At 43.1% G+C, this 24,119-nt stretch overlaps 1 long non-coding RNA gene across 1 annotated transcript in view; it reads right to left on the minus strand.

Moving 5' to 3' along the window:
* Positions 1–1,122: 1,122 nt before the first annotated feature.
* Positions 1,123–24,119, minus strand: part of LOC115467918 — a 67,737-nt gene continuing 44,740 nt past the window's right edge. Inside the window, exons 2-3 of the long non-coding RNA XR_003941783.1 lie at positions 6,372–6,410; positions 1,123–1,245 (exon numbers count right to left, since the gene is read on the minus strand). This is a non-coding gene — a long non-coding RNA (uncharacterized LOC115467918). The remainder of the gene's footprint in view (positions 1,246–6,371; positions 6,411–24,119) is intronic.

Below are 24,119 nucleotides of genomic sequence, written 5' to 3' on the forward strand. Positions count from 1 at the left end.
CAATGCTGGCAGCAGACAGGCAGACAGGGCACTGGGAGAAGGCAGGAAGACCCTAGCAGCAGTCAAATAGCAGGACACTGTGGTAGTGACAGAAAGAGTTCCACAAACTTTTACCGTGAATCCTCACTACTCCTGCATACATGATACTTATGCCTAGAGAGAGCACACTTCCAAAAGAGTACACATTCTTCAAAAAAAGTGCAGTCATAACAACATCGGCCCACAAATGAAAATGAAGACTAATGATACAACACTAACCCCCTGATTCTATAAAATCTCCCAAAATTGTGCACACCAACTTAGGCACACTCCCACTTTGTGCACACAATTTCATAGAATAAAGATCCAATTAGTGCCAATAATTGACTTTTTGACCAGCAATTATTGGCACTAATTAGATTTAATTGGGACATATGCACTTAAAATTTACATGTGGCCTGAAAAAGGCATATAAATGGGAGGGTCATGAGTGTTTTGGGGCAGATTGGGGGTGTGGTTTCCAGTTACACATGTAATTAAAGAATATGGGTGGTCCACATGTAAATTTAGGAGTGGGCATTTGCACCATGTTTTCATTTGTGCAAATGGTGGTGCCTACATTTATGCATGACCTCTTCGCTTAAGTGTTATTTTATAAATTGCACTGAAATTTAGACATGGCTTATAGAACACCACTTAAGTGGGCCTCTTAGGTGCTATTTATAGAATTCACCCCTAAATGATCAAAGTCACAAATGATAAGGGAAACAAAACTAAAATGTTAGGGTTGCCTATGCCTAATTGACATCATCATTTTTATATTCTATTATATCTAGGTGTAATTTGTACAACAGTGAATTAGACTTTAGAGTGCTCACATGATTTATTTTTCTAAAGCATTATTCAAGATTATTAAAGTATAGACAATACTGTACCATGCCTTATTCAAGATATTTATCATAATTTCAGAGTATATGAAGAAAATCTATATGATACAAGCAAAACACAAAATTAACAACTTCAAAAACAGAGAATACAAATAGAGATGTATGATACTGTAATGACTTTAGAAGTTTGAAACGTTATCTCATTCAGCAGTAATTGCATAATTTGCTTAAATCATTGTGAAGTGTGGAGCTAAATGTTCATTCACTAATTCTGACCTCTGGTCCTTGTTTTTTTTCTTTCTTCTCCAGATCCTTTATGAGTCTTCAGAGATTTCCATTCCAGGTAACCAAGAGCTGCTCCTTAGATCCTTATTATAAGCTCCATGGACAGGATAGAGAGAAGATGGCTTCAAGTCAAAGTGGGCTTATGTGTTGTGCTGAACACATTCCTTTAGTAATACTTCACATATGGGAGATATAATGTAATATTATCCATTCCTGTTCCCTCTGTCTTTATCATTCAACATCCAACAGGATGCTGATGAGTAAGGAATCATCATGAATCTCTTTTCCTCTGTATCAGATGCTGCTGTATTAAAACTCCATCATGACATGGTTGTTTATTTGTTTTGTTTTAACATACCCTCTCCTTGGCAATGTCATTTGAGATGATTTACAATCTCACAGTACAAAATTTATACCATTAAACAATTCTATAAAAATAATTTAAAAATCATAACATACAATTTTCCTCTGAACTACCACTAGGGCTTATCTATCTATCTATCTATCTATCTATCTATCTATTGAGAGAGAAATAAAATTTGTGATTCAAGTAAGAATGTAATATATGTGCAAACATTTTAAAAAAAGGTTTTTCTTTAAGGCTTGGGATAAATGTTTTCTTTTCACTTATGTAAGTCTAAACAATTTTAAGGGGCCTTTTTTTCTGAACTGTGGTATAAAATGGGCTTAGCACAGCCTCATGAAGGTCTTTCCCTCACAATAAGCCTATTTATTCAGCCGTTATGAAATAGGCCCTTTTCCTAATTATTTTTTGCCAGTCCCATGCTTTTTTCCATTAGCATGTGAGACCAGCAAAGATATTAACAAGGGAGCACTTGAAGGTGACTAAAGTTTCCATATTAACCCTGAGTAGAGAGGTGTGGTAGCCAAGTTAGTCTGCTTTTAAAGGTAATCAACACCACATCCATCCTACAAAATCAACAACACCACATCCATCCTACAAAACCACAAAAAGATGATCAGGCAATCCACACCCCACCAAACAAACAATCACCAAGACAAAGAAAAAACACCTATATACAGACAGCATCTTCAACACAGAATGAAGAACCACAACAAACAGACACTAATTAAGGAACAACACCTAACATAAATTCACACATCACCAAATGTAATAACCCCATACCAAAACATTCAAGTGGGCTACATCAATGCCAGATCCGCAGTTAATAAGACAACAACAATTACAGACTGGATCACATCAGAAAACCTCGATCTTACTTTCATCAATGAAACCTGGATCCACAATCAAAAAGATCCCATAATCCTAGATTTATGCCCCCCAGGATACAAAATCACTCACTGAACCAGGAAGGGAAAGAGAGGCGGAGGTTTAGCACTAATCTATCGCTCCCACTTCACTGCCAAAATCACAGCTGAATCTATAACAACCCAACTTGAAATATCCTCAGTCAGAATCTCCAATAAATCCCTGCTTGATCAATTGAACTGTATCCTGTTCTATTGACCACCCAGTAACTGGAACGAATGCCAATCTTACTTTATGGACTTCATCTCAAACTCTTGCGTAACCAGCACAAACATACTAATACTAGAGGACATAAACCTGCACCTAGAAGACCCAAATTCTACCAACGCACAAGAATGTAAAGAATTCTTCCACTCTTGGGATCTTATATGGCCACACATGCATGCTACCCACATCAAAGGACATACATTAGACCTCTTCTCACACAAACTGTCCGCAGACCACAACATACTAGTAACAGACACCAAATGGTCAGCAACAGCTTGGACCAATCACTACAAACTAAACCTATCGCTAACTTGGCGGAAGAAGGGACCATACCGCACACAAAAGCCCACAACTTAAAGCACAAGAGGCCAAATAGACCCAGCAGCATTCTGGTAAAAAATATACGAGAATGAATGGACAGCACGAACGAACTCCACACACTACCTCCCTGAGTGCGAAGAAAAATGCAGAAGCATAATAGACGATATAGCACCCTTATGAACAAGAACTACAAAAAGACTTCACCTGTGCTTAGCCACCTTTCCGCTGGAGTTGAGCTCCAGCGTGCGAGTGGCCGACAGGACTTACTGGCCAAGGCCGGACTGGAGATCCAGAGGACCCACCGAGGATCAAGGAAACACGAGGAAACTGGACTAGGAACTAAACTCAGACGGGGTGCTGCTGCACAGCCACTAGCAAGAACCAGTCGGCAGACCAAGGAGACAAGAGATAGGAACCAAGACTAGAAGCAGCAGGAAACAGGGACCACGCCCTGGCCATAAACACTAGCTAGACAGAGAGACAGAATTCAGGATATACACACAGGAATTACAAGCAGGGTAAGCACACAGACTAGGCAAGGCAGGATTCAGGATATACACTCAGAAAATACAAGCAGGGTTCAAGATAGGCAACAGAGCGAACAGAGTAAACCAGGAAGACAGGCCAAGGGTCTTGGGCTGGCAGCAGAGCAAACAGAGAACAAACACGGACAGAGGCTTCACCCCAAACACAGAGTAAGCCAGGAACAGAGACAGGGAACCCCCCCCCCCCCCCACGGCAAGACAACAGACACAGAAAGAAGCTGGGCTGGAACCCAGAGAGAGGCTAAGCAGTAGTGCAGCAGACACCTACTAACCTGACCTGGCCTAAGAGCAACACACTTCATGCAAAGGCACTGACTGCAAGCCCAGCACTTCCTTATGAAGGCTCTCACTGATGAGTCACCACCAGCAGGAAGTTCCTTGCCTCCAAAGAGAGGCTTGACACACAGAGAAGAGAGCCTACAGGAAGGACAAGCAGGAGCCATCTTGGATACTGGCATAGAGGAGGCGGCAGCCATCTTGGAAGAGGCATAGCCCACACAAGTGAGGTCCAGTAAGGCAATCAGCACACAGAGCCACAGAGAAACTAAGACATAGACAGACACACAGACCAGCAGAAGCCAGCACAGCCACTGACTCCCAGAAACAGGGTAAGTATGAGGGTGGTCACGGCCACAGACATGACAATGACATAACCAACTACCGCCCGGTAGCATCGATTCCCCCTAGCAACCAAACTAATGGAAAGCATGGTAACCAAGCAACTCACCGACTACCTAAACAAATTCTCTATACTACACGAATCACAATCAGGATTCCGTTCCAACCACAGCACCGAAACAATACTAATCACCCTCCTAGCCAAATTCAATCAAGCAATAGCAACCAGCAACAATGTACTCCTCCTACAATTCGACATGTCGAGCACGTTCGATATGGTTAACCATAAAATACTATTAAACATCCTAGAATACTTTGGGATTGGAGGAAACGTACTTAACTGGTTCAAAGGCTTCCTGACCACAAGAACATACCAAGTAATATCAAAATTGAACATATCTTCACCATGGAAACCAGAATGCAGAGTATCCCAAGGATCACCACTCTCACCAACCTTGTTCAACCTAATGATGACACCTCTAGCCAAATCACTATCCAACCAAGGCCTAAATCCTTACATCTACGCAGATGATGTTACGATCTACATCCTGTTCAAACATGATCTAACAGAAATCACAGAGGAAATCAACCACAGTTTCCAAATTATGAATTCATGGGTGGATGCATTTAAATTAAAACTCAACGCAGAAAAAACACAATGTCTCATCCTCTCATCACAATATAACATGAATAAACCCACCACTATAAACACCACAGATTTCTCCCTTCCTGTCTCAGACAACCTGAAAATTCTCGGAGTAACAATTGACCGAAATCTCACACTAGAAAACCATGTGAAAAATACAACAAAGAAAATGTTCCACTCAATGTGGAAACTCAAAAGAATAAAACCTTTCTTCCCAAGAGAAGTATTCCGCAGCTTGGTACAATCAATGGTGTTAAGCCACCTAGACTACTGCAATGCAATATATGCCGGATGCAAAGAGCAAATCATCAAAAAACTCCAGACTGCCCAAAACACAGCAGCCAGACTCATATTCAGAAAAACTAAATTCGAAAGTGCCAAACCCCTAAGAGAGAAATTACACTGTCTCCCACTCAGGGAACATTTTGCATTTAAGATATGTACTATAGTTCACAAGATTATTCACGGCGAGGCCCCGGCCTACATGTCAGACCTCATAGACTTACCACCCAGGAATACAAAAAAACTCATCAAGCACATTCCTGAATCTCCACTACCCCAGCTGCAAAGGACTAAAATATAAATCAACATATGTGTCAAGCTTCTCATACATATGTGCACAACTATGGAATGTGCTACCATTTGCCACAAAAACTATGCATAGTGTAACATGGGGTTAGGGATACTTGTGCTGGCGAACATTCCGCCGGTCAGCAATGCAGCTTGGAAGTTTGAGAAGGCTTTGGAACCCCAAGCTAAAGCCAGTTTACTAGGTGACCAAGTGAGTGGGCAGTTAGCAGAGTTGGTTAGGCAGCTGGAGTGAGTGGGTGTGCTGAGCAGGGTGTGAGAGAGATAAGGATAAATTTGAGGTAAAGGAAGATTTGAAGATAGGGTTTGAGTGATAAAGAATGTACTGTTGTGAGTATGATAGTGTATGGATTGGTGAGATGAGTTTTATTTAAAGTTTAGCTGACTTTGAAGTTCTGGTATAGGAGGAGAAGGATAGATAGGCAAAAAGGTTTGGAATATTAAGGGGAGGTATTATCTAAGGCAATGCCATAGGAGGGGTGTTAATCTTAGGGGTTTAAACTCATTTTTTTTAAAGAAAAAGAACCTGTAGGCTGAGAGAGCTTACATAGTGGGAAATAGGGTGGAATGTGAGGGTTTGGTGCAGAGAACGGAATGCTGTGAGGATGTGCAGTGAGTGAGAGTAAGCCAGCCACTCTGTACAGTATAGGGACAGTAATTAACAAGCATAGGCCTGGAAGAGGAGGGGATTTCATTTAATTTTATTTGATATAGTTTCTGCCCACAGTCTTTGTTAAAAATGTCATCCAGAATAGGGTTTCCGCTGCAACAATAGGCAGTCAGGGTTTTGCCTACCATTACTTTAATTAAGAGAGAGTTTTAGAGAGAAGAATTACAGAGGATCAACGGCGTTCAACTGACGTGAAGGGCCCCACCGCAAGAAAGTGAATCGTTCATCTTGGAAAGAGGAAAAGAATTTGCCGCAGCTAAGTGACTGTGTGGGACACGGGGACACTTGGGATGGGGAGAGATAATAGGGAATAAAGGAAAAAGAAAATACTTACCTTTCTGCTCCTGGATAGCGGGTAGTGTTGAGGTTAAACCTGAAAGAAAAAAACAACAACACAAAGGATCAAATTCTTGGGGTTAATAATTGAAGACGAAGTACAAACATGTTATGCTGGGTTGAATACAATTGAGAAGTGAGGTATCATGCTTATCTGAAAGTGATACTGTTGAAGGGATGAGATTCCTGTAAAAGGAAAGGGATATAAGTTATTCCCAGTGCATTTCTAAAAGGAAACATATTCATTAATAGTGAATTCTGTTACATGAAAATTACCATTGTTTTGCATCTTACCAACATAAAGTGTTTCAAATAAAGCCTGTTACTATGTTAAAGAAGAACTGAAGTGTTGTGTTGATCAAGGTAAATTTGGAAAAGAATTCCAAAATTAGTTTATTTTTCCTCTCCCATTCTTTGAGACTGGGAGACGTGGTTAGTGTCTCTGCATCACTCCCGGTGTTCTGCAGTGTAATTGCAGAACCTGGCCCGACTACAACCATCCGGTTCTGGGAGATACACAGATTCCATCAGGAACACCGGGGGTGCATGTTAGAATAGCTTAACTAACTTCCGAAAATTACTAAAAACCAACCTGTTCAATAAGGCATACCACAATGACCCATCCTAAATTCCAGTCAACAAAACTTATACCAGAATGGGACATAACCTAACTCCATACACCTGATTGCCTTAACAATGGTTATGAATGAACTTTAGCGCTACAACACTAAATCTCTGATCCTGATAACGAACTCTTTATAATCTGCTTTCCTCTTATGAACATGTATGCATTACCAACTTGTATTTCCTCTTACCGGACATGGCGATCGCCATTACGGAATAATGTAAGCCACATTGAGCCTGCAAATAGGTGGGAAAATGTGGGATATAAATGCAATAAATAAATAAATAAATAAAACTAATAGAAATAAAACATGGAAAAGAAAATAAGATGATACATTTTTTATTGGACATAACTTAATTTTATTGGACATATTAACCCTGAATTAACCAATTAGACTGCAGTAGCATGAACTCACTAGCTGGTTAGTGCTTCTATGCCTATTCACCACCCAAGTCACTCCCCCACCCAAACAAATCATGCAAACACCGCATATAACCAGGGAAATTAACACATGATTCTTTAGCACATCCTGTGGTAAGACTTGTTCAATCTGTTAAGCCTGTGTTGGGGCTTAGTGCACCTTAGAAAAAATTGCAATCATTTGATAGAAGTTATGGTGTTTTCTAAGTGTGAATTAATGAGGAAAAACAGCATAGCCTGCTATAGAGCAGGAGCATAGAGGTGTTTCAGAAAATGTTAAAATGAGGATCAGTCAAAAGTAGAGTATGGGTAAGTCCATTTAACTAAAGTACATAAGTACATAAGTAATGCCACACTGGGAAAAGACCAAGGGTCCATCGAGCCCAGCATCCTTGTATATACTTAGTGCCTATGCCATGCCATGAACATTCTCTGTGTATTTCTCCTTTCATATTCCCAATGATAGTGATGATAGAAGGGCAAATGTTCATGACAAAAACACACTAATGAGCCTCATCAATACTGCAATGAAACCTCACACTAGGGTGAATAAAGTGCTAAGTTCTTTTTAACTCTATTTTGATAGTGTGAAGAATATCTGCAATATAGAACTTGCAAAGAAACATTTTATTGGTTCCTTGATATCTGCAGCACAATAAATGAATCAGCCTCTTTAATACTGCAGATAATTTACTTACTGGTGGTATTCATTTTATCTGTACTACCCTGCAAACTCATTACACAATATAACACTCTAGCAGGACATTCCCTCAGGAGGTTGTTTGAAGGGGCAATATATATTCAACCAGAGTAAATGTTTTTCTTAATGGCTGACTTTGTGCAGTGTACTTTCTACCCATGAAAAAAAAAGTATTAAAACTACAGAATCACCTTTGTTTATTTGAAATAAAGATGATAGAATCAATCACTAAGAGTAGTGCAAGGCCATTATATAATATGTGCATAATTTTATCCATTGGATCCTTATTCTATGTCCTTCTATTTTAGCAGTTTGAGTTATTGCTCAGAGGCCTGAATGATGAGATTAGCAGAGGATTGACAAGAGGCATCAATTTTCAACTAATCTGACAAAGGAATTACTCCTACTTAATAGGCAGCATCTTTTCTGGTTGTTGCACGTAGAACTTCAGTTAATGCCTAATCAAAATGTTCAAATAGCTATTTAAAACACAATAGATATGAAAAAGAATCCCCCTCCGGCTAAAAGTGTAGCTACTGAATCTTCAGAAAATTTCTATTGAAATAAGATATCACCAAGCATAGGAATAAAAAGATATGAATGCTTTTCACAATACCTCATTGATATTAGAAGATTAATTTAGAATTTTTCTGAGGTAATACTTAACCCATGCTTCTAGCTGGCTATTTGGGCAAGTAAGGACAGCTATTGATCTGGCATAACTTGCCTGGATAGTTATCCCCAATATCAGTGTTGAATATGGGTGGTGCTTGGATACTTCCGGCACTGCCTTAGCCCCCCCCCCCCCAAGACCATCCTAGCACTGCACAAATAGTGCCGAGATGATGAGACATGATATTTAGTGGCTTCTAGAGGCGTTTTCCTCCTAACTCATAGACATTTAGTGGCATTACCCATATAGGGCTAGATTCTATAAATGGTACCGAAAATATTTCCACCTAGATGTATTCTGTAAACCATGCCTAAATCTAGGTGTGTTTTACAGAACATGCCTAGCGAGTTTATAGAATATGCCTAGTGGCCATGCCTAAATTTAGGTGCGTCCATTTATACCATATAAAACTTGCTGTAAATACTGGCACCTCAGTTAGGCACAGAGTAGGTATATTCTATAACCATGCGCATATATTTTCAGAATGCCCATGGCCTGACAATTTCACACCCATGACCATGCCCCCTTATAGCAGCACACATTAGAATTTATGCACACCACTTTACAGAATACGGATAGTTGTGAGTGAACATTATAATTAATGACAGTGTCAATAATTGTTAAGTGGAAATTATTGGTGCCGATTGGCTTGTTAAGTAATTAAATTGCATGTGCAAATTCAGAATAAGATCAGATTTGCATGTGCAATTTTGATCACACTATATATAATCCAGGTGATAAAGCCACTAAATATCATTGCCTGGGCATAGTGACCATCAGGGTAGCAGATGCTGCTTTAAATATTGACTCCATCATTTGAATATTCTATGACTAGCCGTTAAGCCCATAAAAATGGGCGAGTATTGCAGCCCTCCTCTCTCCCCTGGCCTCACCCCGTCCACTGATCCTCCCCCCCATATCCAGCAACCCTCCTTTTTCCCTTGGCCTCCCCCCTCCCCCATGTCTAGCAGCCCTCCACTCTGCCCTGCTCTCACCCCATGTCCAGCAGCCATGCCCTCTCCCCCCTGCACTCCCCCATGTCCAGCTACCCTCCTCACCGCCGCTCCCTCCCCCCTCGGTGCCGGGCCCCCTGCACTGACCTGACAGCGCCTCTCACCTCCATGTGAAAGCACTACAGGCAGCAGCAGATTGCTCTGCTGCTGCCTGCAGCTCTTCCACATGGAGGTGAGAGGCGCTGTCAGATCAGTGCAAGGGGGCCCGATACGGAAGGGGGCGGGAGCGGCGGAGGGGATGGGGGGAGGGTGGAGGTTGGTTTGCACGATGTTCGTTTCCAGGCAGCAGCGTCTGACAGTCCGACTCCATTTCCCTCTCTGTTCCGCCCTCTGACGTCATGACGTCTTGACGCGAGGGAATTCTGTACTGCACATATGCAGGTGAGTCGGTCACTTGCCGTTTATATGTTTGATGTGTAAGTATAATTTGAATGTTGTGGTGGTAAATGGGAGCCCTCCAACCCCCCCACCAAAGAAAAACCCCACTGTACCCACATGTAGGTGCCCTCCTTCATCCCTAAGGGTTGTGGTAGTGGTGTAGAGTTGTGGGTAGTGGGTTTTGGGGGGCTCAGCACACAAGGTAAGGGAGCTATGCTGCTTTAAATATTGACTCCATCATTTGAATATTCTATGACTAGCCGTTAAGCCGTTAAAAAGGGGCGAGTATTGCAGCCCTCCTCTCTCCCCTGGCCTCACCCCGTCCACTGATCCCCCCCCCCCCATATCCAGCAACCCTCCTCTTTCCCTTGGCCTTCCCCCTCCCCCCCATGTCCAGCAGCCCTCCGCTCTGCCCTGCTCTGGGAGCAATTTGTGATGTCCACTTTAGTGCCCCCTAGGATGCCTGGTTGGTGTCCTGGCATGCGAGGGGGACCAGTGCACTATGAATGGTGGCTCCTCCTATGACCAAATGCCTTGGATTTGGTTGTTTTTGAGATGGCCGTCCTCGGTTTCCATTATCGGTGAAAACCGAGGTTGCCCATTTCTAAGGTCAACCTAAATGTTGAGATTTGGCCGTCCCTGACTGTATTATCAAAACGAAAGATGGACGCCCATCTTGTTTTGATAATACGGGATGCCTCACCCCTTTGCCGAGACATCCTTAGAGTTGAGCGCCACGTTTGATTATGCCCCATCCATGCCAACTAAGCTACATGCATTTTTATAGAATATACCTGGATTTTGGTGCAGATCTCTAGGCGTACTATATAGAGTCCAGCAGTTAGTGTGGATTTTAATGGTGCCTAACTGATTCATTGATCAGGCATTAAGGGCTGGATTCAGTAAATGGTGCCCTTTGCTATTCTATAAAGGGCTCTCTGGGATAAGCACAGAATAGCATTGAGTGCTGAACATCATGGCCAGCTTTGGACACAAAGATTTATACCAACTGAAACTAGGTGTAAATCCTGGTGTAAGTTGGGTGTGCATCTATGATCTTCTATAACACTGCGTGCAATTTTCTAAAATGCCCTGATCCGCACATGTGGCTCCCGTGGAAACACCCCCTTTGCAGTTGAATATGGCTATACTTAGGTGCTATTCTGTAACTGAGTGCGTAAATATATTTCCACAGAGATCTGTCATTTTAGCCCTGTTTCAGCACCTTCCATCCATTAGAATGCATTTCTGCACTGAAAGTTGGGCATGGAATTTGCTCCTAACTTTAGGTGCCATTTATAAAATTCCCTAGTAAGTGTATAGGAATAATTCTATAACTGTGTACCTATATATACATACCTAGAGGGCACCTGAAAGAAGCATATACTATAAAGAAAAGTAGATGCCTAATTTTTATTACAGAATTCTAGTATAACTGGGTATATATGAGCATATGCAGCTAAGTATGAGCTCCTGCTCCAGCCAGAGAGCTGGTATAGGGTTTGAATCTAACTACTGGAGATACACACAACATAGCATTCAGTAAGTTACCTGTGTAATTGGGAGTCCTACCAGGCTCCATCAATATGTACAGGCTCCGCACATGTGCACACTTACCGGTCAAATACATGCTATGTAAGATATATGCATTAATTTACACTATAGAACTTTGGCAGATTTGGGGCATTTATGCATATTTATTTATTTATTTGCTGCATTTATATCCCACATTTTCCCACCTATTTACAGGCTCAATGTGGCTTACATTATGCCGTTGTGGCGATCGCCATTTCTGGGATGAGAAATACAGAGTGGTGTTGTCCTTTTTGCGTTCCTGGCTGGTAAGTCTATAAGGTCTGACATATAGGCCGGGGTCTCTCCGTGAATGATTTTATATGATTTAGATATGCACATGATTTACATATGCATACACATGATTTACATATGCACATATATGCTGGTATTCTAAATATTTATGCACATACTAAATTAGTCCCCATAATACCAGCAAATTTTACAAAGGCACTTATACTGCATTATACTGCTGAATGCATACATGCCTTTAAAAAATTAATGTCTTCTATTTTATGCCCAGTTGAAATTACATTTTTTTAAATTATGAAGCCTATTGTCTCTGTGAAAAACTCTTAGCAAGTTCCATGTCCTTTGTGGAGGCGTATTTGTTCCTGATTAATTAGAATTCTGGGAGCATAGCCATGTTCTTCTCCCTCTGCTATAAATTCTGATCAGTTACCAATCCTATATTGAACTCTGCAGTGTGGCTAATATGGCAAAGTAATTGTTAAATCTTTATAATGTGATATCTTAATAGATTTCTTCACCTGTTAAGTGAATATAACAATGATATGCCCCATGCAATTTATTTATTGAACTTCCCATGTGATTTTCTCAAGATTTAACTTGTTACCCCATATAACTTTATGAAAACTAAAACACCTGACTTGTGTTTTTTTTACTTTTATGCACACATGCTCTTATCCATAGTTACTGAATTTAAAATAACAGAAACAACAAAAATAATTCTATATTAAGGGGCCCTTTTACAAAGCTGTGGCATAAAGTGACCTTAGCGCACCCTTGTGTCGGTTTTTCCTGCACACTAAGGCCACTTTTTGCCACAGTTGGAAAATGTCTGATTTTCCATCTTCAATAATCAAATACCAGGAGCAGTAGAGCATACTAAAAATGTATATCAACTTCAACAAATATCCTCGTAGAATTGGACCCAGAGACGAGTTATAGCAGTGAATTGCACAGTCCACAGACCCAAAAGAAGCATACGAAACTTTGGCCATAGGCATCCGTGGAGAGTATGAAGTGACTGTGCTGCTGCATAAGATAAGTTTTTATTTGTATATATTTTCAAATATTCAAAAAATTAAAAACTTTGATTTATGGAGTTTTTTGTGCCAATGATGACAGCAAGTGCTCCATGCAGTTGAAAGGCCAGGGAGCCCAAGGCTTTTCCTCCATTAATCTGTATTAGTGTGTATCTAGTAAATCCAGAATTTTCCATCTTCAACATTAATGGTCACGTGTTAATGTTGCCATCAATTTGGCGTTTTTTTTTAGACTGACAGCGTTGTCCATGCTGATTACGCTATCGGAGCAATTGAGACTCTATTCCATATCAAAGGTGCTACACTGTGACAGTACCACCTACACTTTTTGATCAGGATTAGCTGACCCCTGAGGAAGGCGCCAGTGCACCGAAACACGGTCCGTGTCGGGTCTATCCGTCAATTAATAAACAAGAGACCTTGATCATCTCAATCCTGAAGGCCCAGTGTTGCTTTTTTGTTTCTCTTTCGCCATCAATATGTGGCCATTAGCATGTGGGCTCTCACCGTCACCCATTTTGTGTAAGGGCTCATGCATTAATTATTAACTAATCAGTTAGGGGTCCTTTTACAAAGGCGCACTAGCGTTTTTAGTGCATGCTAAAAATAAACATGTGCTAAACACTAGAGATGCCCCTATATTCCTATGGGTGTCTCTAGCAATTAACATGCACTAATGATTAGCGCGCGCTAAGAATGCTACTGCGCTTTTGTGAAAGACCTCCTTAGCATGTAGCAATGTGGCTGCACTTACTGATTAGCACAGACTTGCCCATTCTCCACCACTAAACATGCCCCATCATCCAAAAAAAAAATTTCATTTTAGTGTGTTAATAGTGTGTGCATATCGGGATTTTACTATGAGACCCATGGTAAGCCTATTTAAGCTGCAGTAGTGCTTACTGCAGCTTGGTAGAAGGACCCCTAAATCAGCTTGGTAGAAGGACCCCTAAATCAGAACCCATAAAAAACTTTTAGGACTCTAAAGAGTCCTTTACTAAAGCGCTAGCACGTGGTTACCGTAGTTTAAAAGGGGTTACTGTGGGATGTGTTCAGGTATCCTGCAGTAAGGGGTCCTTTTACAAAGATGTGGTAAAAAGTGGCCTGCGGTAGTGTTGGTGCGAGTTTTTGCTGCACACCGGGCCAGTTTTTATCGCGTCTGGGGAAAAGGGCTTGCAGTAAAACTGAAACCAGTGCACGACTAAAACTGGCCTGAGCCCTTAATGCCACCCATTGATCTAGCGGTAAGGGCTCACCCACTACATGCATGATGACCAGTTGGCACACGCCAACTGCCAATTATCGCCGGAAACGCCACTCAGGAGGAAATAAATAAATAAAATTTCCCAGTGGCACGGGCACATGGCAAATCCAAAATTACTGCCAGGGGGCATGGTTGCCTGGCGGTAGTCTCATTTTGGCCCGTAGTTCATGCACATAGAGCCTAACGTACTTTTATATAAGGGCCTCCAAGTTCCTAATGTGTGATTACAAACTATGTGCTAAAAAATATTTTTTATTTTTTCTGAAGAGGGGGCATGTCTGGGAGGCATAAAGTGGGCGTTTCTGCGCTAATCAGTTAGTGCAGCCACATTACATTATTTTGATAGATAAAGAGTCATACAGCTTGGACTAATGTTTTCTTAGCAGTGAAGTCTTATCCAGAAAAAAACAATAATATAAAGTTTTATTGGTGTAATTAATGTGATGGTGCATGGTTGACTTAGAGGGGCATAATCGAACGGGGCCGGCCATCTATATGGGCGGCCATCTTCAAGGCCGGCCCCTTAAAGCGGCATCCCGACCGTATTATCAAAACAAGATGGCCGGCCATCTTTCGTTTCGATAATACTATTGGAGCCGGCCAAATTTCAACATTTGGGCGGGCTTTAGAGATGGCCGGCATTGGTTTTCAGCGATAATGGAAACTAATGGCGGTGATCTCAAATCCAGCCAAATCCAAGGCATTTGGTCATGGGAGGAGCCAGCATTTGTAGTACACTGGTCCCCTCACATGCCAGGACACCAACCTGGCACCCTAGAGGGCACTGCAGTGGACTTAAAAAATAGCTCCCAGGTGCATACCTCCCTTATCTTGTGTGCTGAGCCCCCCACACCCCCCAAAAACCCACTACCCACAACTGTACACCACTACTATAGCCCTTAGGGATGAAGGGGGGCACCTACATGTGGGTACACTGGGTATTGGGGGGTTGGAGGGCTCCCATTTACCACCACAAGTGTAACAGATAGGGGGGGGGTTGGACCCACTAAAAACGGCTCCAGGGACCTGCATACTGCTGTCATGGAGATCGGTGTGACATTTGAGGCTGGCATAGAGGCTGGCAAAGAAATTAATTGTAATTTTTTGGGGGGTGGGAGGGGTTGGTGACCACTGGGGGGAGTAAGGGGAGGTCATCCCTGATTCCCTCCGTTGGTCATCTGGCCATTTGGGGCACTTTTTGGAGGCTTGGTCCTAAAAATAAATGGACCAAGTGAAGCCGGCCAAGTGCTCGTCAGATCCGGCCTTTTTTCCATTATCAGCCGAAGCCAGCCATCTCGTAACCACGCCCCCGTCCCGCCTTCCATACCCTGCCGAAATGTCCCCTTTAACTTTGGCTGGCCCTGCGATGGAAAGCAGTTGAAGCCGGCCAAAATTGGCTTTCGATTATACCGATTTGGCCGGCTTCAGGAGATGGCCGGCCATCTCCCGATTTGTGTCGGAAGATGGCCGGCCTTCTCGTTCGAAAATAAGCAGGTTAGGGGCCCTTTTATCAAAGGGCGGTAGAGGTTGTGCCAGCTTGGCAAGAGGTGATTTATCCCTACTGCTGGGCTCACCCAGGAGCCCAGCGGAAGTTCCAGCTTTCCTGTGCACCATTTCTGGTGCTAGAAAATGCACATTCATTTTATAGCACCAGGGGGTGTGCCCAGTGGTAATCAGGCAACACCAGGTGCTACCCTATTACCACTGGGTTACTGCTGGAGCCCTCACTGCCTCCTAAATAGGAGATGGTGAGGGCCCCAGCAGTAAATGGCCATGCAGCAATCTTTTAATTTCCACATGACCATTTACTGCCTCCTTTGGAAAAATCCACTTACCTGTGGTGGTAAAAGGTGGTCTCGGCATGCCACCACAGGTCATCTTTTACTGCCGTTTGCATAAGGTATCTCTGTAGAAGAAAATATCATCTTAGTGGTAGTAGCATGAGGCTATGGATGCCATTTTGGAGATGGCCCAGGTAGGGCAGGAATGACTGCGAATTGTTCCTGCTTTTGGACCACTGGACCACCAGGTCCATGGCCCTTAGGCCCTTGATAATGAGGGGGGAGGCTTTAGAGGAGTGGGAAGGTCTGGTTCAGGGAAGGGATTTTTTGTTGGACTGTTGGGTCTAGAATTAGCATTGTGGTCCCTTTAAGCTCTGGCCAGGAGCACTGGACCTTGGCTTTGAGGACTGTGCTTCCAGCATGGTAAAATTGTACAGTGATTTTATGGCCACTGACTTGTTGCCCTTTAGATCATCTTAAGAGTCAAATAACATGACTTAAATTCCTAACACAGAGCCGGTGGTGGGAGGCAGGGCTGGTGGTTGGAAGGCGGGGATAGTGCTGGGCAGACTTATACGGTCTGTGCCCTGAAGAGGACAGGTACAAATCAAAGTAGGGTATACACAAAAAGTAGCACATTTGAGTTTATCTTGTTGGGCAGACTGGATGGACCATTCAGGTCTTTTTCTGCCGTCATCTACTATGATAACTTTTTCCCAAAAAGCTAAAAAAAAAAAAAAGGCCAACTTAAAAAGAAAAAAAACAAACAATGATTCTAAAATAAGTGAAAGGTCTGATTCACAATATCTTATTTCTTATTTATTTTTACTAAGCTGCATTAAGTAGCTAGTATGAGTTACACCATGTGATAGCCTATGCCACAACTCATTCTAACGACTACTGCACATTAAAATCTGCCAGTGTAATACACAAACAAATAAAAAACCTACACAAAATGCTTAATATGGATAGAGTTGGGTCATGGGTATGACAGAGGTGGTTCAGAGGAGTGGCCAGTTGTGACAGACAACATATGGTTTGTACTGTGCTGTAGTTGTCATAACTGCCGATAGCGCCTCAAGAGGTGGGGTGAAGTACAATCTATTAGCACAGCCACTGCCTTAAGTGTTCAAAAATAAAGTCAATGAAGATGTGGCAGCAGTGAGTCAGTCCCCTTCTAATCCCCATGCCACGACTTTCTCATCTAAACATCTATTCCCCCATCATAACCTCCCAAAATCAGAACCCCCTCCAACAGACCCTTTCCAGAATCACACCCCTCCATCAACCCACCAGACCTCCCTGAGCAGATCCTAATCTCCCAGCACTCTCCCAGGAGTTTCCTGGTAATCTAGTGACACAGGAAGAGAGCAATCCTTCTCCATTCCCACCCCATCTGGCTTCAGGTTTCAAAACATCTCTGATGACATCTAGCACTAAGGATCATCCTTCCATTTGAAGAGCAATTTCCCTTGTATGGAAGGAGGGTCCCTATCAATTGTACCTTAAGACTACTGGTAGGGGTCATCAACACAATTGTGAAACCTGGAGCCAGATGAGCAGGAGAAGAGGGGGATCACTCTGCACCATGGCATTAGATTACCAAGGAACCCATAGGTGAGTCTATGGGGATTCAAGAATGCAGTCAGGGTCCGGTTCTGCTTGTTGTGGTGGTTGATGTCAGAGGCATCTGCTGGGGGGATTAGATGCTCAGGGAGATCAGATGGGGAAGGTATAGGGGGGATTAGGAGAGGGCTCACATATTTCTACCACCATAGCTTCATCTGGGGCAGCACTGTAAGTTATGCATGTAAATGTTGGTCCTAAGCAGGCATCACCCATGGTCCTCCCTATAAATGTTCCCCTTTTAAGTCATGTGGAGGGGCATAATTGAATGCAAACGCCTATCTCCATGGGCGTCTATGTCCGAAAATGAGTACGTGAAGAGGCAGGACAGACCGTATTTTCTAAAAAAATGGACATTTTTCAGCTGGGCGTTTGTTTTTTTTTTAGCGATAATGGAAACTAAAAATGCCCAGCTCAAAAACGTCCTAATCCGAACCATTTGGTCATGGGAGGGGCCACGATTCGTAGTACACTCGCTCCCCTGACACTCCAGGACACCAACTGGGCACCCTAGAGGTCCGTGCGGTGGACTTCAGACAACGCTCCCACATGCATAGCTCCCTTACCACAGGTGTGAGCACCCAACCCCCCTCCCCCAAAACCCACTACCCACAAATGTACAACACTACCATAGCTCTTAGGGGTGAAGGGGCACCTACATGTGGGTACAGTGGGTTTTGGAGACCTCCCATTTACCAACACAAGTGTTACAGGTAGGGGGGGTGGGCCTGGGTCCACCTGGCTGAAGTGCACTGCGGTACCCACTAAGAGTGCTCCAGGGACCTGCATACACGCAGGCCTCTAGGACTTGTTGCTGCTATATAACATTGGCACACCAGTTGACACCTGAAGACTAATCTCTCCGAAAACATCCTTTATTGGAATAAGCACGCTTACTCACAGTTAACTGCAGATCAGAGGTTGTGCCCCACTGGCAACGAGTCTCCCTGGTACTGAGATTAGCAGTAGGTCCGAGCTGGCAGAATGCTGTACAATGCCCTCTTTCAGCCACATTCAAGGTAAGAACTAAGTTCTGTAACGTGGCTAAAATGTGAAAGGGATCTAAAGCTGGCTTACAAAAATGGTCACTACCTCATGGACTACCGGAAACAAAACAGGGCACACTCTGACCCAGTAAGCAGGGGGAAAAGCACCTTGGGAGTAGAGCCTACCAACTACCAACATTGTGAGCATTTGCCACAAGCTACTGGAATCACGGAGCCCAATACCCTACACCCACCACAATGCATTGCTGATGTGACTCTGCAGTGCGCATAACAGAAAAGGTGTCACACTCACCCGAGAGCCACATCAGAACCAGGGACAGGCTGTCACAGGATAGAACACATTCTGCTGTCATGGAGGTGGGTACGGCATTTGAGGCTGGCATAGAGGCTGGAAAAAAAGTTTTTTAAAGTGGGGTTTTTTTTGGTGGGAGGGGGTTAGTGACCACTGGGGGAGTCCGGGGAGGTTATCCCTGATTCCCTCCAGTGGTCATCTGGTCAGTTGGGGCACTTTTTTGGGACCCAAAAAATCACGGTAAAAACGCCTTCTTTTCGATTATCAGCTAAAGACACCCATCTCTCCTCAGGCCGATAACCAAGCCCCAGTTCTGCCTTCACCACGCCTCCGACACGCCACATAGTAACATAGTAACATAGTAACATAGTAGATGACGGCAGAAAAAGACCTGCACGGTCCATCTAGTCTGCCCACGATAAACTCATGTGTATACCTTACCTTGATTTGTACCTGTCTTTTTCAGGGCACAGACCATATAAGTCTGTGCAGCAGTATTTCCCGCCTCCCAACCACCAGTCCCGCCTCCCATCACCGGCTCCGGCACAGACCCCGTATAAGTCTGCCCTCCCCCATCCTAGCCTCTCAACCACCAACCCCTCTTCCCCCCGCCACCCAATTTCAGCTAAGCTTCTGTGGATCCATTCCTTCTGCACAGAATTCCTTTATGCCTGTCCCACGCATGCTTGAATTCCGTTACCGTTTTCATCTCCACGCCACCGTCAACTTTACCCATTTCCGCGACGGATTGCAGTTGGAAATGCCCAAAATCAGCTTTCGATTATACTGATTTGGGCGCCCACGGGAGAAAGACGCCCACCTCCTGATTTGGGTCGCAATATAGGCGTTTTTCTCTTTCAATTATAAGCAGGATAGTTAAAAAGGGATGGGGCGTAAGTGTTTCTAAAATCTATATGCATTATTATATAATACACCCGATCTGTGCCTAATTTAGACAATTGTGATTTACACCAAGTAAAATGTGGCCTAAATGGACACAATGAAATTTAGTCATGTGGCGAGCTGCTTGACGTATTCTATATTCTGCATAGAAATTTAAGTCTATTTTTATAAAATTTAGGTGTACTTTAGAGAATACACCTAGGTGTAATTTTTTTTCCACACAGATTTTTCAGGTGCCATATACAGAATCTAACCATTAGCATAGATCCAATACATGTGTTTTTGCATGTAATTTTTATATCTAATGATATGCTAGGCAACATATCTATTCTCTAAATTGAGCATGTAAAATCCCTTTTCCTCATGGCTGTGCTATAGGAGCCACAACTAGATCACTTTTACAGGATCTGTCTTTTGCTTTAGCCAAGAAATATGGAGTCAGAGGAAAGCATTATGGATACTGTGAAATGCTGAACTGCTTTTGAATTAAGAGACCTATTTACTAACCCACAGATGTTATTTCACTATAAAATCAAGTTGTGAAAGGAAATGGCAATCATGTTTTTGTGAAAATTCACTTAATGTGTATCTACATAAAGAAAATTTGCAAAACTGTATCCATAATGAAGACTAAAAAGCATTGAAAGTAACTATTTTTTGGTTTGCATGCTGTGAGAAGAAAAATAGATTTTAAAAAATTCTGAAACAAAACAGGATAGCGGAAAGAGCGATAATTAGCATTACTTAATCAGGAAAATATGCAAAAGGTATGCATGTTGTATTTGTATTATGAAAATTTTATATTGAATAATTTAAATAACATGTTAATGCTTTGTAGAAAGCATGTATAAAATGCAATTACGCAAATGAAAAAAATGTGCTAATCTTCTGTATTCCTGCTTAGACTCCATATATGCTAATCTATTTTTTATATACAAAGTATGCATATAGTTCTGGAAAAAGGGCAGCTAATTCAACTGCACTTCTGAAACACAGACAGTACAGAATATTTCAATATTTCAACTCAAAATATGAACATTCCAGATCCAAACGTGCTCTTGAGTCAGAGTTGACTTCTGGTGACCACACAGTGACAGACCCCCCCCCCCCCCCCCCCCCACCAATAACTTTATTGGCATGATGTAGGAGTAGTTTGCCATTACTTTCTCCTGAGGAATGGAGGGTTAAAGGGGTCTTTTACTAAAGCTTAGCTCAAGTTATCTGCAGCAGAGCCCATCCTATATAATAAAACACATCTCCAACATTCTGAAGCTGACTGCATGGCTGAGGCATTCCTGCTCTCTGTATCCATCTCCTCAATTGACATCACGTACTTCCGGGTTCATCACAAGCAGAAGTGACCAACCACACGTGGTTTCTCAGCTTCAGAATGTTGGAGGTGCATTCTATTAAATAGGATTGGTCAGTTCCTTGAAGCACAGCCAGAGCTCAGCGTCCTCCACAGTAACGCTCATATACCAGAGAGAGAGAGAGGGGGAGCCTGACACCAGAGGGGGGGGGGAGGTATCTCTGTCACACACACTCTCTCTCTCTCTCTCTCTCACACACACTCTCCCTCTCTCACAGTCAATGTCTTTCTCTTTCTCACTCTCACACAGTCTCTCACACTGTATCACATTCACTCTCTATGTGTCGCACAGTCACTCACACACTCTCTCTCTCTCGCACACACTGTACTACTACTACTATTTAGCATTTCTATAGCGCTACAAGGCATACGCAGCGCTGCACAAACATAGAAGAAAGACAGTCCTGCTCAAAGAGCTTACAATCTAGTAGACAAAAAATAAAGTATCTGTGTGAAACACACACTCTCTCTCTCACACTGTGTCTCACATACGTACTTGCAAACACTCTCATTCTCACACACACACTCTCACTCTGAGACACACTCGCACCCAGACTCACTCTCCTGCTTATAATCGAACGAGAAAAACGCCCAAGTTCCGACCTAAATCGGGAGATGGGCGTTTTTCTCACAAAAACAAATAAAGCGGTATAATCGAAAGCCGAACTTTGGACGCTTTCAACTGCACTCCGTCGCGGATGCGGACAAAGTTGACGGGGGCGTGTCGGAGGCGTGGTGAAGGCGGAACTGGGGCGTGGTTATCACCCGAACAGAGATGGGCGCCTTTCGCCGATAATGGATACGTTTGTAGCTAGAATTTAGGGCACTTTTCCTGGACCCTGTTTTTTCACGAATAAGGCCCCAAAAAGTGCCCTAAATGACCAGATGACCCCCAGAGGGAGTCGGGGATGACCTCCCCTGACTCCCCCAGTGGTCACTAACCCCCTCCCACCACAAAAAAATGATGTTTCACAACTTTTTACTTTCACCCTCAAATGTCATACCCTCCTCCCAAGCAGCAGTATGCAGGTCCCTGGAGCAGTTGTTAGGGGGTGCAGTGGACGTCAGGCAGGTGGACCCAGGCCCATCCCCCCCCTACCTGTTACAATTGTGCTGCTTAATGCTTAGTCGTCCAACCCCCCCAAACTCACTGTACCCACATGTAGGTGCCCCCCTTCACCTCTTAGGGCTATAGTAATGGTGTAGACTTGTGGGCAGTAGGTTTTGAGGGGGATTTGGGGGGCTCAACACCCAAGGGAAGGGTGCTATGCACCTGGGAGCTCTTTTACCTTTTTTTTTGTTTTTGTAAAAGTGCCCCCTAGGGTGCCCGGTTGGTGTCCTGGCATGTGAGGGGGACCAGTGCACTATGAATCCTGGCCCCTCCCACGAACAAATGCCTTGGATTTATTCGTTTTTGAGCTGGGCGATTTCATTTTCCATTATCGCTGAAAAGCAAAAACGCCCAGCTCACACCTTGGCGAATAACACATGGGCGTCTATTTTTTTTGAAAATACGGTTCACTCCGCCCCTTCACGGACCCGTTCTCGGAGATAAACGCCCATGGAGATAGGAGTTTCTGGTCGATTATGCCCCTCTCTCTCTCTCACACACACACACACACACTTGCACATTCACTCTCTCTCTCACAAACAGTCACTCTCACATATACTCTCTCAAACATACACACTCCAAGGAAAATTTTGCTAGCACCCATTTAATTTGTGTCAGAATGGGCCTTTTTTTACTAGTAGGAATATAATTGACCCTGCTGCAGGTAACTTGAGCTAAACTTTAGTAAAAGACCCCCCTAGTGACTTGCCCAAGGACACAAGGAGCTATTTTGGGATTTGAACCCTCTAGTTCATGGCCTGCTGCACTAACCATTAGACTGTTCCTCTGCTTCTGACAAACATATGTATGCAATTCTATAAACAAAAAGGAGCAATAATATTTACTCCAGTTTTGTGCAGGGAATGAACACTGGAAAATATATACATTTTGCAAATAGCAACTACTGTAAGATGAGATATTTACTAGAAAAAATAAATTTATAGGAGAAAGAAATATTTTTCCAGCAGAGAGAAGGAGACACTATAACAAACCCATGTACTCCTGCAAGCCTGAGGTCAAATCATGATGTAATCATGCAAACCCATTACAGGGGTCCTTTTACTGAGCTGCAGGAAAAAGTGCCCTGCGCTAGCGGTAGGGGCTGTTTTTTTGTGCACCAGAACCCTTTTTTCCTGCAGCCAGTAATCCCCCCTCCCAAAAAAATGGCCACATGGTGAGATAACTCTCACTGCGTGGTCATATAGCAGGGAGCCCTTATCACCACCCATTGAGGTGGCAATAAGGGCTCTGGCACATAACCTGGTGGTATCTGGGCAGCACGCAGTGATGCCCAATTACCGCTGAGTTACTGCCATGCTAGCCATTTCTAGGGGTTTCTTTTTCCGCATTGGGCTAGCGGTAGTCCCGAAAGAGTGAGTGTTAAGCCCATGTTGGGCTTACTGCCGCTCTGTGAAAGGACCCCACAGTCTGAGGGAACACTGATGCCTTGAAATTATTTTGTATATTTTTAAACTATTACTTTTTCAGTAAGGCAATGATAAACTATATGATTCAGCACTTGGGGTGTTTTGATTACAATCCAGGAAGGACACTGACATCTGGCCATGTTCCAATCATCAGTTAATGAAGAGTTGCCTGACTATTATTATTACATTTGTATCCCACATTATCCCACCTTTTTGCAGGCTCAATGTGGCTTACAATTCATCGTGGATACTGTAAATAGAAAAGAATGTACATTTGGTTTTACAGCAAGTTTTGG

This window comes from Microcaecilia unicolor, chromosome 4 (genome assembly GCF_901765095.1).
Source record: "Microcaecilia unicolor chromosome 4, aMicUni1.1, whole genome shotgun sequence".
Classification (NCBI taxonomy): domain Eukaryota; kingdom Metazoa; phylum Chordata; class Amphibia; order Gymnophiona; family Siphonopidae; genus Microcaecilia; species Microcaecilia unicolor.